A 14,152-nucleotide genomic window follows, 5' to 3' on the forward strand; every position below is an offset into this window, starting at 1 on the left:
TGTGAGCTTGGATCCATTTCATCGCTCCATTCTTCAATCATATTATGTCTTTACACCTTTCAATCATACCTCATATCTTTTACGTCATTGTCTCTTCATCATCTCACTCGTCATCTCCTTACACAAACTATCATTTTTATCACATTTATCCTATATATTTACTCTTCAACCTCAATATAATCACTCCCTTCTCGCTCTCACTCGTTCTTCTAATATCATCATTATCTCCATCTACTATAACCCTCTTAATTTTAGTTTTACTTATCATCTTCTTACCATACATTCTCCTGTCTCTCGACGTTGTATCTTTACATGTATTTATTCTCATCTCATTGCAATTGAAATAAAATTTATTCCTAAGTAGCATTCCTTACAGAGAGTATGTGTACTCATCACTAATTAGATTACTTATATGATTAAAATTTTATATTTTTATTGAGTAAACCCCAAAGCACCAACAACAAATCAAAAGCCTAACTTTGACAAAGGAGAAATGATGGGGCTCATAAAGGACTGTGAACTGAGAAATCATGGGTCTAATCAGTGGACATATGATTTGATCAGCAATTTATAAGTACCATTGTGGTTATGTCACTCATTTCTTATCTTAATGAAGGCCCTTGAACCCTTTATCTGTCCTCAATGTATTCACACCAATGCCTATAGAATCAGCCATACTCATCGTGTGAGTGACTATTAGATAATAGTATTCTATCTAGATATTTCGATGTCCTTATCAAGCGTGGTTTGATTAAGAATATTATAGCATATGTCAAAATACTAATGGTATCTATACTATGATATGATTTTATTTCATTTAGTCATTATATGCATTCATGGACGTCAATATACGTATTGCATGTGCACTATAATGAACCTATTCATTAGTGAATGTTTAAATAGATCAAATGTGTGATTGCCTTTTTGTCCACATATACTTCCATAGCCACAAGGATTCAAAAAATTTGTGTGTGTGACAGTTTAGGACCATGTATAAGTGTAGGTAACAACTTTAATGATTGAGTAGTATTTGTTATGTAATCTATTTAACTATTTTAACATATATATATATATATATATATATATATATATATATATATATATATATATATATATATATTAATGACTAAGAATTGATTTGACATAAACAATAGGTTTGTTACCATTTCCTGGGAAGCCAAGCTACACCTTGTACTCAAATAAAGTACAAAGAAGTACATCCACTATCTTTAGTAACATATTAAATGCTTCTTAGTCCTTGAATGATGATTAAATACATTTACTACATATTATATGCCACTTGATTTCTTTGATGAAAGCCTCAATAAAGGAGTCCATCCCTTAATTTTGTTTTTTTTAAGAAACTTCATATTTTAATGATTGTATACCTATATATATATCTATTACAATTTAAGATATAAAAGTAGAAAATTTTCATGCACAAAGTTCATATATAAAGCTCTTTCTCATTTGTGTAATTAATTATGAATTTGTGTAACCCTTACTAGGTGTTCTACCCTTTGCGTAGCTCCAAGATGACACCTGATGAGTGCAAACATAACACCTGCTCCACGCATCACCAACTCAGGGGACACAAACGAGCTGCTGGTGCATGCGGTCTCCACTATAACATGCGGTAATATCACTATTGTATCTTTTCCCTTTGCATCATGGGTGTGGTCAAGTGGGGTCAGCGTGTAATTTAGACATTTACACTTGCTCCATGCCTATAAACTCTTCTAAACACTCAACCTTACATATATAAACCCCATAGGTGGCGTCCAGGGCACGTCTATATCAGTCTACGAGCACAACCCTTGCGTTGATCGTACAGGCACCGTGTTTTTTCCCATAAAAAATTAGTAACAATACTACGTGATCATCTTTCTCTTTAACTGTCCAACCATCAAATACTTTATTTAATTACAAAAAAATAAAATGTGGGTCCCAATTGGTGATTTATTCTTCGCAGGAAGTTTTGATGCCTCGATCAGTGGTTTATTCAATGCAGGAAAATTTGGTCTTATTTTTATCCTCAATGAAAAATTCATATTATTAAATAAGTAGTAATATGAATGGTAAAGATATTTTGAAAAAATATAATGAGTGTCATAAAATCCAACTTGACTAAAAAAACCTACGAATTATAAAAAGTTGATTGAAAAATGGTGTTAATCTATTTAACCCCATTGGCAAAAAACTTAACCAATCAATTGGGTTATATTTATCCTTGATTAGTTAATCTATATGTGATATAATTAATTACTAAGGTTATCCCAATAAAGGTTATAGCATCATTGAGGTTATTAAGTAGACTAATACATGGGCGTATAGAGTCATACACAAAAAGTTTTTGGACGTTGATGGATATACTCGAAGTCTATCGACTTTTATTAATTGTTCACGATGATAGAGACTTTTATGAAAATTTTCCCATATAGGATAAATAAAAGGGGGAACCCTCATTTGATACCCATGTGAGTTAGCTTGAATGTCTCCCTCTTTTTTTATTCTTATTCCTTGAATATTGATTCTAGTGGGGACTAGATGGAGAGGAAATCAGATTTCTAGCAGTAGAGTTCGTGTAAAGTAGAAGATATTAAATGCTTTAAATATTTTGTGGATACATCTAAATACCATACATATGAACAACTTGAAGATCCTCACTGAAGGATCCAATAAATGATATATTCAATCAATGATAAAGTGATGTTTTTGGTTTTCCTATGTTTTGGTTTTCAGATTTAGTGTTTATTCAATATTCTGTTGATGAAAATCTCAAAATTCCCAACCCAATGTTCATAGGAAAAGAGGTCCCGAGAGGTGTCGATGTCTATTGGCACAACCTTGCAAAATGATATGATTGTCCCAGCCAATCAAGACAATGAAATTACAATGCGCACACGGAAAGGGGTACCAAGAGATACCAATGTCTGTTGTCACAACCTTGGAGGATGATATTGTTGTCCCACTTAGTAAGCATGATGAAGCAACAATGAAGTAAATATCTTCACGGGTCAAGAGCTGTCATTTGAGAAACCCAGCAGACTGAGATTACATTAACAAGAACTTGGTGTGTAGGCCAAAAGGTGACGAGGAGTGTGTATGAAGCCATCAGGTAAATTTATCGTGTCCTCCATGCTTTTACCATGCCAGGAGGGCATGATTGAGCAGAATAGGATCACACAATTAAAGGAGAGTAGAACACACACACATATAGCTGATAACTACATGAGCCATTACAATGGCCAGTTGGCATATCGAGAAACATAATACCTAAGCATCATGTGCTACATTATAACATCACCTTCTACTCCATACTAAGCCTTCCTTTCATTCCTGCACCAAGCATGTAGAAATTGATTTTCGTTTAATATTATGAACTTTAAGTCCAAGTTATTTTGACTACAAATCAACATAAGGCTTTTTTTGCATCTACCCGAACAAAGAGCCAACTTGCACATATTCTTATTGTGTTGCTACCAAAAAAATCATGTGAATTATATTACAAGCACGATGCAGTTCCTATAGTGAGCTAAAATAATAGTTGAAAAAACAACAAACTTTAATCTTATTTATTGAATATCATAAATTTATAAAGTATGCTGGTTCAAACCCAACCACCCATTGTCATGGTTCAAACTTTAATCATATTTATGACATCAAATATTTAGTCATAAATATGTGTTTTATGATTTATTTTACTATTTCTATCGAGAATATGCACAAAAATTGTCACTTAGTCATGTTGAAAATGAAATCAACACACAATCTTTTTATTGCTCATAAATAATGGGATTTAATGATTTATGAACTAACCCCACTTCATTATGTTGAATCAAGTGGATTATTTTTCTCCTGATTTCCTTGGAGTTTCATTCCATAATAGGACTTAGTCAATTGGAATATTAATTATATATCAATTGTGGATAAAAGAGGAAGCTAAAGCACAATGAAGCCCACTATGAAACATGCCCAATCTAGATCTTAAAAGCAACTTAAGCCCAACCAATGGAGGGGCATATTTTTGAGGATAAATATAAGTGGGTGGTTGTTGTTTCTTCCCTATAAAGGGGGCAGGCAATTGATTGGCCAGATCGCCAAATCCTAGTTTGACATTCTAGGTTTCTCACATTCAGAATCTATTATCCCTATTTATACACATTTTCTCCCACATTGTAACTGTCGATGAATTTTTGTCCCAAAATCTGTTTTGGCAGCCTTGAGTGCATTAGTGTTTATTTGATCCTCTTTGTTTGAGTGTCAGGTTAAGTGAAGAAGGAGCAGATGATCAAATTTGGAGGAAATTGAAGAAGACTGCATCCTTGGCCCTGAAGGTAGTGACACCAAAGGTTCGTGCATTCTCGGAGGTTCCAACCTTCCACAGTTCATTTTTCTAGCCTGATTTTTAAGGATGCGATAACTAAGACACAGGGTTTTCCAACGCAACAAATGGTGCTAAAACATTGGTCCTACAGCTCAATTTATTGCATTTTCAATGAACTGAAAAACTGGGGATCCTTCACACATTTTTTGGAGCCACCACATCAAGTTCGAAGTGCTTATGCAGGCAAACCCTGAGCCCTCTGTAAAAAATATCCATAAGCTATCTTTAGTAATTATTCTTTGATTTATTATAATATTTAAAAAAATTCTCAAAAATATCTTTAAAGTTGTTTTCAACATAATTTAAACTTTCCTTCGTTTAATTTGCTTATAAATGAAACTATTGCTTCTCTCATATTTGGTTTTTATTTTATTTATAACAAGTATCTAAATAATCACACGAAAAGAAATTCTAATTGATTTATGGCTCTCTGTAGTTCCACCCTAACTCAGCTTTACATAAGTAAACACAATAATTTTTTTGTTTAATCCATGAATTAACTGTGACTTATACCCTTTTCTGGCTTATCACCTTTCTATGTGATGTTGTACCTATCTGAGTTTATTAGAGTTGATAATATTTAATGCATTAATTTGTATTGAGGTTGGGGCTATTCCCTTACACCTGTACGGGGGATGTCCTTACTCAATGTTCAATAAAAGCCAAACTTGAAGTTAAAACCCCCACAAGAAAAATGCTTGGTAACAAGTTACACATGTCAATTGAATAAAAAAGCAAAGTCAGTTATGCTCTGATGTCCTCAGCCCCCTTATCCTTGTTGGATAATAGATAATTCCACCTCTTCTTCTTTGGGCCACATGCTAATCTCAAATTTGAGGGTTTTTATTTGTCGTCCGTAATTGACATTATTCAATGAAAATAAATTAACATGTACTTACTTGGGAATATTTAACTCCTGATGAGTGTAGATTGCCTCAATATGGAATGATGATTAAGGATTTATTTTCCTTCTATATTGATTCATGATACGAGCAAAGATAAACAGGAGAATATAATATGCAAGATAGTAATATTGAGTAAAATGTTGTAAAACTTAGAAGTCAAACTAAAATTAGCAAAGAAAAAAAGTAGAATTACGCGACGTGTTACAGGAATAAGGCAGAGGATGTGATGGCTATGGTTGTGATCAAGTGCATGAATAGTGTGATGGTAGAGTGAGAGACAAGATAATGGGTACGTAAGAAAGTGGAATTATAGTGAAAAGATGATAATAAACTCTAAGTATGATAGTGACGATGTCGGGAACGTAAGGGAAAGATGCTTACCTTATATTCTTACGTTGCGCAAGGATCACGTCAATTTGCAACTACCGATAAGCTCCCCCTCTTATCTAACGCTTCTTCCCACAGACCCAAGTCACCAAGAACACACCTGATGGATCTCAAAACTCGTTATCTTTCAATCATCCCACATAAGTAGGAAGCAAATTCAAGATGAATTTCGTAGTGATCTAGGCCTCCATTCATAGATCAGAGGGTATGATGGAAAGAGGCAGGGGAGACGAAGCAGTGCTAAAAAATTCAGCTCAACAGGACATGTAGATCGTCACATATCGTTGTTTGAAGTTGGAGCAATCCTAGCCCTTGAATAATGTCAAATCATTTAAAATTCTGTGTCTCCTCGTCTTCTGCGCTCGACATTTTTGGAGGCGCCACGTGTACATGCAGTTGGAAAAAAGACAAAAGAAAATAATAAGGCTTTTCTAATTATGATATTTAATAAGGTGCTATCCCGTGGCTGATGTGGCGCCATGTCGCGTGCCACATCAGTAGTTTTTCATGTGTATATGTGCACGCCACATGTACACATGTACATGTGGCCCTGTGTCCTGCAACCACGTCACCCACCGTCCTTGTTGACTATTCCAAAGAATAGAAGGAAAAGTCATTTTTCTCATTTCTACCTCGTCCACGCGCACATTAATGACTTATTAAATGACTTATTATGATATTTAATAAGTCATCCTTGCGCCAAAAAAATTAAAAAAAGATTAAATGATTGGTTATCGCCAATCATCACCGTAAGGCATGATTCGTTGTTGTTCAATGAATCGAATGAAAAAACATGGCGACGCTTGAAATTATTCTAAAATTATTTTTAATGTTCATATTTAATAAAATAATAGCCCAAAAAATTAAATAAACTTAGATTTCGACTCTGGAAAATCAGACCTTTACGAATTTCTGACAATAGATTCTGAAAGAATATAATTTTCTGACTCAGAAAATTATATTCTTTCATAATAAATTGTCATAAGAATCCCAAAATACATAAAAATGTGAAAATTCATAATATCATTCTAAAAATGAATTCAATCATTCTAAGCTTGATAACTTGTATATATAGTTGAATTAATTCAAATAACATGTAAATATGGTCATATTAAAGTACTATAAATGCATGTTATCACCACACATGTTGATTCACTTGGCCACCTTAGCCGTTGTGAGATGTTACCACAAGCTCATAGTTGACGACACATATCATTTGGTTGGCCCAACATGAATGTAATGTAGGCCCTCTATGATGGAGCGAGCAATCCCACTCCATTGGAGACATCGTTGGAGCCATCACCCTCATCATCGACAGCTTTCCGGGTCATGTGCAGCCTGACCGGCATGCCAAGGCCAAGGTGAAGACACCGGGGTTCAAATACTCTGGGTAAGGCCAGGTAGTATGCACGTCCAGGTATTTAGATGTTTTGAGTTTAACCCATCATGTGCTTGTTAAGTTCGTGAGTTTTGTCCGCGTCCACCGTATTTTGGCCGACCCGCGTGTTCATCACGTTTTGGTCATACCTTACTCGGGCACGGCCCTTTCGTATTTCGTATTTTGTTTTGTTTAGATTGAAAAAAGGGGCTCCCATGTTCAATGGGCACCCATATTGGACCCACTTTAAGGGGCCCATCATGACCCCTATATAGAGGAGGATGGGCGCCCAACTCAAGTAGAATAGGTTTTTTTTATTTGGAAGTTTGAACACCCGCTAGCCTCTTGAGAGAGGAAGAACAAGAGAGAAGAAGAGTACAGGTTAAGGGAGAAGATGGAGTGCCGCCCGTCGCGCCGCCTGCGCGCCCGCGCTGCCCAGTTGTTTGCATCGTTTGCCCACCTGCGCCACTCGCTCGGCCATCCGCACAGCGCGCCTGGTTGCTTGCGCCTCCTACTCGTCCGCACGCGCCTCCCGCCTAGTCGTCTACGCCACCCACTTGGCTGGCCGCACCCGCCGCACTGCCTGCGCGTCCGCGCTATCTGGTTGTTCGCGCCGTCTGCCCACCCGGCTGTCCGCGCCGCCCGCTTGGCCGCCCGCACAACGCGCCTAGTTGCCCGCACCGCCTACTCGGCCGCACGCGCCTCCCGCCCGGTCGTCTGCGCCGCCCACTTGGCTGCCTGTGCCCCCCCATTTGCCCACACCGCCGCCAGACCGCCCACGCTGCCCGCCCAGCCAACCACGCCGCTACCGCTGCACCCGCCATCTGCGCTACTTGTCATGTTGCCCGCGGGCCCTTCGTCGCGCTTGTGCACTTGGCGTGCCTGCACTGTGCCGCCTCGGAACTCTCACTCCCTTGCCACCTCTCCCAATGTCATGCCTCCTGAAGCCGTGTTTCTGCCGTCAATCGAGAGACGTCTTGCTTGCCTCTAGCATGGCCCCTCCGAGTCTGCCCACATTGGATATTGCACCGACAATTATGACGACATCAAGACAATACAACCTATGAGACACACCACTCCCCAAGCTCATCAATTAATTTTATCTCTCGGCTGCAATCCACCGCGCTCAGGTTAGAATAGGTGAGACGAAAACACACTACGAGGGATACTTCTTGAGTGATTTCTTAGATACGGGCCTAGCTTGTCCGTTACGTGTGAGCGCCAACAGATTTAATTCGCTCAGCACCGTAGTCTCCATTATCGCTCGAACGAGAGTCAGAAGGTCACCGTCATTGTCACTCTAGATCTTGGACCTCGGCGAAGCCCCACGAGTCGGGGCCTGCACATACTTACACCTAGATTCATTGCATCACGTAGATTCACCCCCATAGGGAATTACCTGTCGGACGACGTCATCGATGACGTCCCACATCACTCTATGACTCTCCAACTTTAACTTACTAAAGTCTTTTATTTTTTTCCAGCAAGGTTTGCTTAAAAAATATCTTTATTTTTTCCTAAAAATGTGCCCAATATGTTTTTAAAATTCTTCTTTAAATAGGCCCAATATGATTCCTCAAATCAGTTTAATAATGTTTCTCAAAATGGGCTCAATATAATTTAGGTGGAAGCCCACAAAGATGCACAATAGAAAGCCCAAAAAATCCTTCAATAAGCCCGTTAAAGTACTCCTTACATTCATACCAATAGTCATGTCTTAATCAACCCAATATTCTTTCATCTCAAATATTTCCAATATTCTACTCAATCTATCTCCATTTCAATGCTTGGATTCCCCTCTTTTCTTTTAAAATATTTCCTTACTATTCACAGAAATATCTTCTATTCAACTATCAATTTTCCCTCTTTCCTTTTCTCAAAACCGTCTTAAATTATTCCCACAGCTCCTTTATATTCTATCCACAAATTTCCCTCTTTCCTTTCCTTTCAAGTATTCCTAACTACCTCTCACTAGTTATATCTTTCACTCTTTCCTAAATGTACGAAAAATGAAAATTGAAAATGTTTACCTATTTGGGATTTGTCCTGAATCTTTGCCTCTTTCCTTTTCCCTTTAATTTTTCTCCTTCCCTGTGTTCTTTGTGTTGGGTTCTGTGCATTGGTTCAGCCATGGAAAACATAGTTTCCATGATGCAGAAGTATATAATCAATTCTCAATCAATCTTTAAAACAATACATCATATGTAGCTTATGGGGAACTTGAATGTAGTCGTCTATTCATCAGTTGTCCTTAGTGTCTTAGGTTAGTTGATTGCTTATGCAACAGTGACAAGAATCAACATGATTGATATTTATGTATAAATTCATTTACGGATTCATGACGATGAATTACATGAACTCTTTCTATAAAGATCATCCACTATTTGTTCTTAGTGTTGTCACACTAATAGCCATAGGATCAACTATACTATTTTTACAAGCAGGATCAATTAGTGCTATTTTATCCAGATAATTCAATGTCTATCTCAACTATCCATTGAATATGAATATTTAGAATACATGTTTAAAGACCAGAGATCTATGGATTATGATCTCATCATAACTAACTATGACATTGCATGTATTCGTGGACTTCATTATAAACATCACACTGGAATAATAATGAACAGAATATTTTATTCGATAAACATGGTGGTGTGATTGGATTGACGACCACATAATATCCATCACTTTCAACATCCATCTTTATCTTATGCAAAATTAAATAAATTCAAAAAAATAAGGAAAATTAAGTGGAGTTGGAATGAGGAATGAATTAATGATTCTACCCATTTCCTTGGTTGCCTTGCAAATGATCATCAATGGCAAAGTTGGATGCTTTTAATGCCTTATTTTATTTCTTTCAGGTGGGTGAGCCCTGGCTTGAGATATTTCTTGGAAAGATGGGCCTGATGTCCTGGAGAGGTCCATTTAAAAGCCAAATGTAAGAGAGAGTGTAAGAGTAATTAATTCAAATTACTAACGCATTAAGTTTCCGCCAATATCAAAGTTTGAAACTTGAGGGGATTCCTAGCATCATTTGAGGAGGATGCCTCCTATTATCTGTGATGAAAGACACATGTTAAATCTAGTAAATGCAAACTTTTGACTTACCTGGTTCTGAATGAGATGAGGTTGCTTTGGAAAGAGGAGATGGGCGACATCTAATATGTAAGTATTTGAATTAAATTTGTCTCTTTACCTTTTCCACCTTTTCTATCTTTAAACTGACACATAGTCTTTTGAGGATAGTTCTGATATGTCCTAGAGAACCCTTTGACATCCTTATGGTGATTAAAAATAATATAGAATACTATACATGACATTCTAGAAAATCATATATTTAAAAGTCACCATTTTACTTGTGTCTGATGTAGCAGGCCTACACACTACAATACTCATCATAAATTTATGAAGTAAAATTTATTGTAAATCTTATTTTAAAATTAAAAAGTTTTATTTGAAAGCATACCTTAATTTGTATTTAAATTTTTACTTTGCTTTGAAAAAATACATCAATTTAAATACTATATGATTGACCTGAAAACATATATCCAAATTTTGGACAATTTATTTAACTAGATAAATAGATTTTACTTGATAAAAATCACGGAGATACGATCAATCAGTCAATGCAATGTTGACCACCCCACATTAGAGTAAAACAGGTTTGGCTAGTTGACCATACCTTCAAAATTAGGTAGGTCACTGTATTGATATTGACTCAAAGTGGCATAAACATGAATATAATGCCAAAGTAATTATATATATATTCTAATATGAATTACTTTATTTATACATCAGATATAGACACATGCGATGTCTCTATAGTGACAAGTGTTACAAGGCTGACAACCACCACATTACATCACAACTGCGCTTCAGTTTATGCAAGGGGGCGATTGTTGTTGACCACACTCAATCCATGCGTTGGAGCTGGAGAAGTATCTCAACATCCCATGAAGGAGGACAATGAAACCCCTTAGAGATGGTGGAAGGAGATTGGCACAAGATACTTTCCTAAGTTGTCCAAAATTGCACCCACCTTCAAGTTCAGAGCATGATAAAAATATAAGTGGTCAACAAACCAATCCCACATTCCATATCTCATTCCATATTCATTACTAGAATGTATTCATTAAAGTGCAAATGCGATAGTTATAATGAAGTTCATGAAACATAATCAAACTTGGTGAATTAAGATGAGATCATAATACACATATCACAAGTCTTTAAGCTTGTGTTCTAAACATTCAAATGCGAAGGTTATTATAAATGGACATCAAATTATCCGAATAAAATAACACTCTCTAGCCTCACTCATGTGATGAGTACGGTTGGTCCCATTACTAGTAATGTGGAGACAATAAGGATAGATAGTGGGTGATCTTTAGTCAAAATATTTCACTAAATCAATCTAAATGCATACTTGAATGATATTATACCAAATTATCAATTAGGTTGATTTGCATCATGGTTGTGCAAGTAGTTCTTAGACCTGAGACACCAAAGATGTCTTGTGGACAGACAATTGTACTTAGACTATAACCTACGCGTTCTTAATCATGTGATTCTAAAGAGTATTAGTTCGGTGCATTAAGAATTTCACGAAGATGATTAAATGATCTTGACCAATTGTACTTAGACTATCTCTGGTGATTTCCAAACTCATCTGTACTAACTCAAATGATTGATTAGGGTTTGAAAATTGAACATACCCTAAGTTGTCCTAGAAGGGTCAAGTGGATGAGGGACTATACATACATGGTAATCGATGATGAACATGTTTCACCAGTGAATCGATACGCACTCATTTTGTATCATATAAAGCACGCGTGGTAGATTGGCATCCCCTGGATTGGAGACTCAACCTATCTATTGGGTTAAATTAGTATGATATTAATTAATCTATTTGATGATATAGTTAATTAATTTGGTAGCCAATACATTTTACTGGGCCACTAGAGTCGTTAACTAGACTGGTACATGGGGCTAGACGGTCACACACAAATGGTCTTTAGACAATAGAAGATATATTTAATTTTTGGGGGGTTTTATGAAAAATACTCACTTATTATAAATAGGGGAAGGCCCTAAATAAAATTTACCCATGCTAAAATTGTTCAAGGGGCTTCCCCTTCTTCTCCTTATTTTGCATGGCTCCTCTCCATTCCTGATGTGATCAGGACGGCGTAACGATGATGACAAAGGATGTATAAAGTTTTTTAAGGCAAAGGAGGGGATTTGAAATATTGAGGATTGCATATCATGGATACTATAGAGGCTGCGCACATGAACAACTCAATAGATCACTCGAGGATCCAAAGAATCATAAATGTGATATGTAGACAAGTTATTCATTTCATGTTTTTTTTATGTTCTAATGATTCCGCTTTAAGTCTTCTATCACAAATCATTCTATGTTTTTCATCCAAATGAAGGCTCTAGAACTCAATAAAGCATTGAGATGATAATTATGTTGCAAGCATAATTTCATTATCTTGACCAATGCTCCTTAGAATCTGATGACAAAGCCAACAATGATAATAATTTACCACTAGTGAGTTGTCTTCAATCACTTTATTTTATTTAAACAATTATATTTCCTATACACACTAATTGCTACTCCATCTAATATAATGATCAAGGAGAACTCTTGGAAGACACTCTATGGGATGCGATACGCCTTCAAACTCATATAAGGTGTTGTTGAACTGGCCTTCCACCTGTTCATTTTATTTTTGGAGAAAAAAATGACCATTTGTCTTTTATTTATGTATGACTTGTTTATGTAGAAATACTGATAGAATTTTAAAACAAAGTATGTCTGATGTAGGAAAACTAATGAAAGGGCGACTGAGGGGGTGGATACGACAACGACTTATGTGGGGTACTGGAGGAGTTTGAATGGGGAGGATAAAACAAACCACAAAAATCCACACGGACGAATTCAGAGTTTAAAATCGATGAAATACTGGTGGTGCAGCTCCGATCCTCGTCGAGGACGGGAGTACTGTCTTCACCCACCGCGACGATGCCGAAGCACCAAAATCAATACCCGAATTTACGTCACGATAGAAACACTGTAAGAGAATTTGAGGAAAATCCAAATCAAAACAAATCTGATGGCAGTGGAGACTTCTCGAGGAATACTGGACGGAGAACACTTCGACACCAAAGAGTTCAGGCATACCTCGGCACCATAGTGCGTGAAGAGGATGGGGAAAATTCTGATCGTGACGAGGCTGGGCGAATCCGGGCATTGAGAGGCCCACTGGACGATGGGTTCTGGACATTCCGGGCATTGAACGGCCATGGTGGTGGGTGAGACGGACGAGTGCAGACACGGCGAGGCGGGGCAGGAGGCCTAACCGGGCGGCTGGGCGGCTGGGCGGCCTGAGGGTGACCCTAGGCGAGCAGCCAGGGGTGGCCCTTAAGCGGCCCTGGGCAGGAGGCCTGGGGTTGGCCTGGGGCAGCCTTGGCAACCCTGGTTGGGGCGGTCTAGGTGGCCCTTGGGCGGCCCCAAGTGGGCAGCCTGAGGGCGGCCTTGGGCGGCCCCGGCAGGGGCTGCCTGGGCGGCCCTTGGGCGGTCCTAGTAAGGGCTGCCCGGGGTGGTCCTTTGGGCGGCCTTGGGCTGAGAGCATGGGCGGCCTTGGGATGGCCTTGGGCGACCCTTGATGGGGCGGCCTGGGTGACCCTTGGGCGGCCTTGGGCGGCCCTGGCAGGGGTTGCCTGGGCGGTCCTGGCAGGGGCTTCCTGGGGCGGTCCTTTGGGCGGCCCTGGGCAGAGAGCCTGGGCGGCCTGGGGAATGCCTTGGGCGGCCCTTGATGGGGCGGCCTTGGGCAGCCTTGGGCGGCCCTGCGTGGACGGCCTGGGGAGGCCATGGGCCGCCCTTGATGGAGCGGCCTGGGGCATCCTTGGTGGCTCAAGATGGGTGCCCTGGGGGCGTCCTTGGTGGCCCAAGGTGGGCGGCCTGAACGGCGACCTAGGACTGCCAAGAGCAAAGGGACAAGAAGGGGAGAGAAAGTGAGAGAAGAGGGACGGGAAGGAAGGGGAGGAATGGAGGGGAGGAGAAGGACGCCGACCGATGACGCG

This window comes from Wolffia australiana, chromosome 14, assembly GCF_029677425.1.
Source record: "Wolffia australiana isolate 7733 chromosome 14, ASM2967742v1".
Classification (NCBI taxonomy): domain Eukaryota; kingdom Viridiplantae; phylum Streptophyta; class Magnoliopsida; order Alismatales; family Araceae; genus Wolffia; species Wolffia australiana.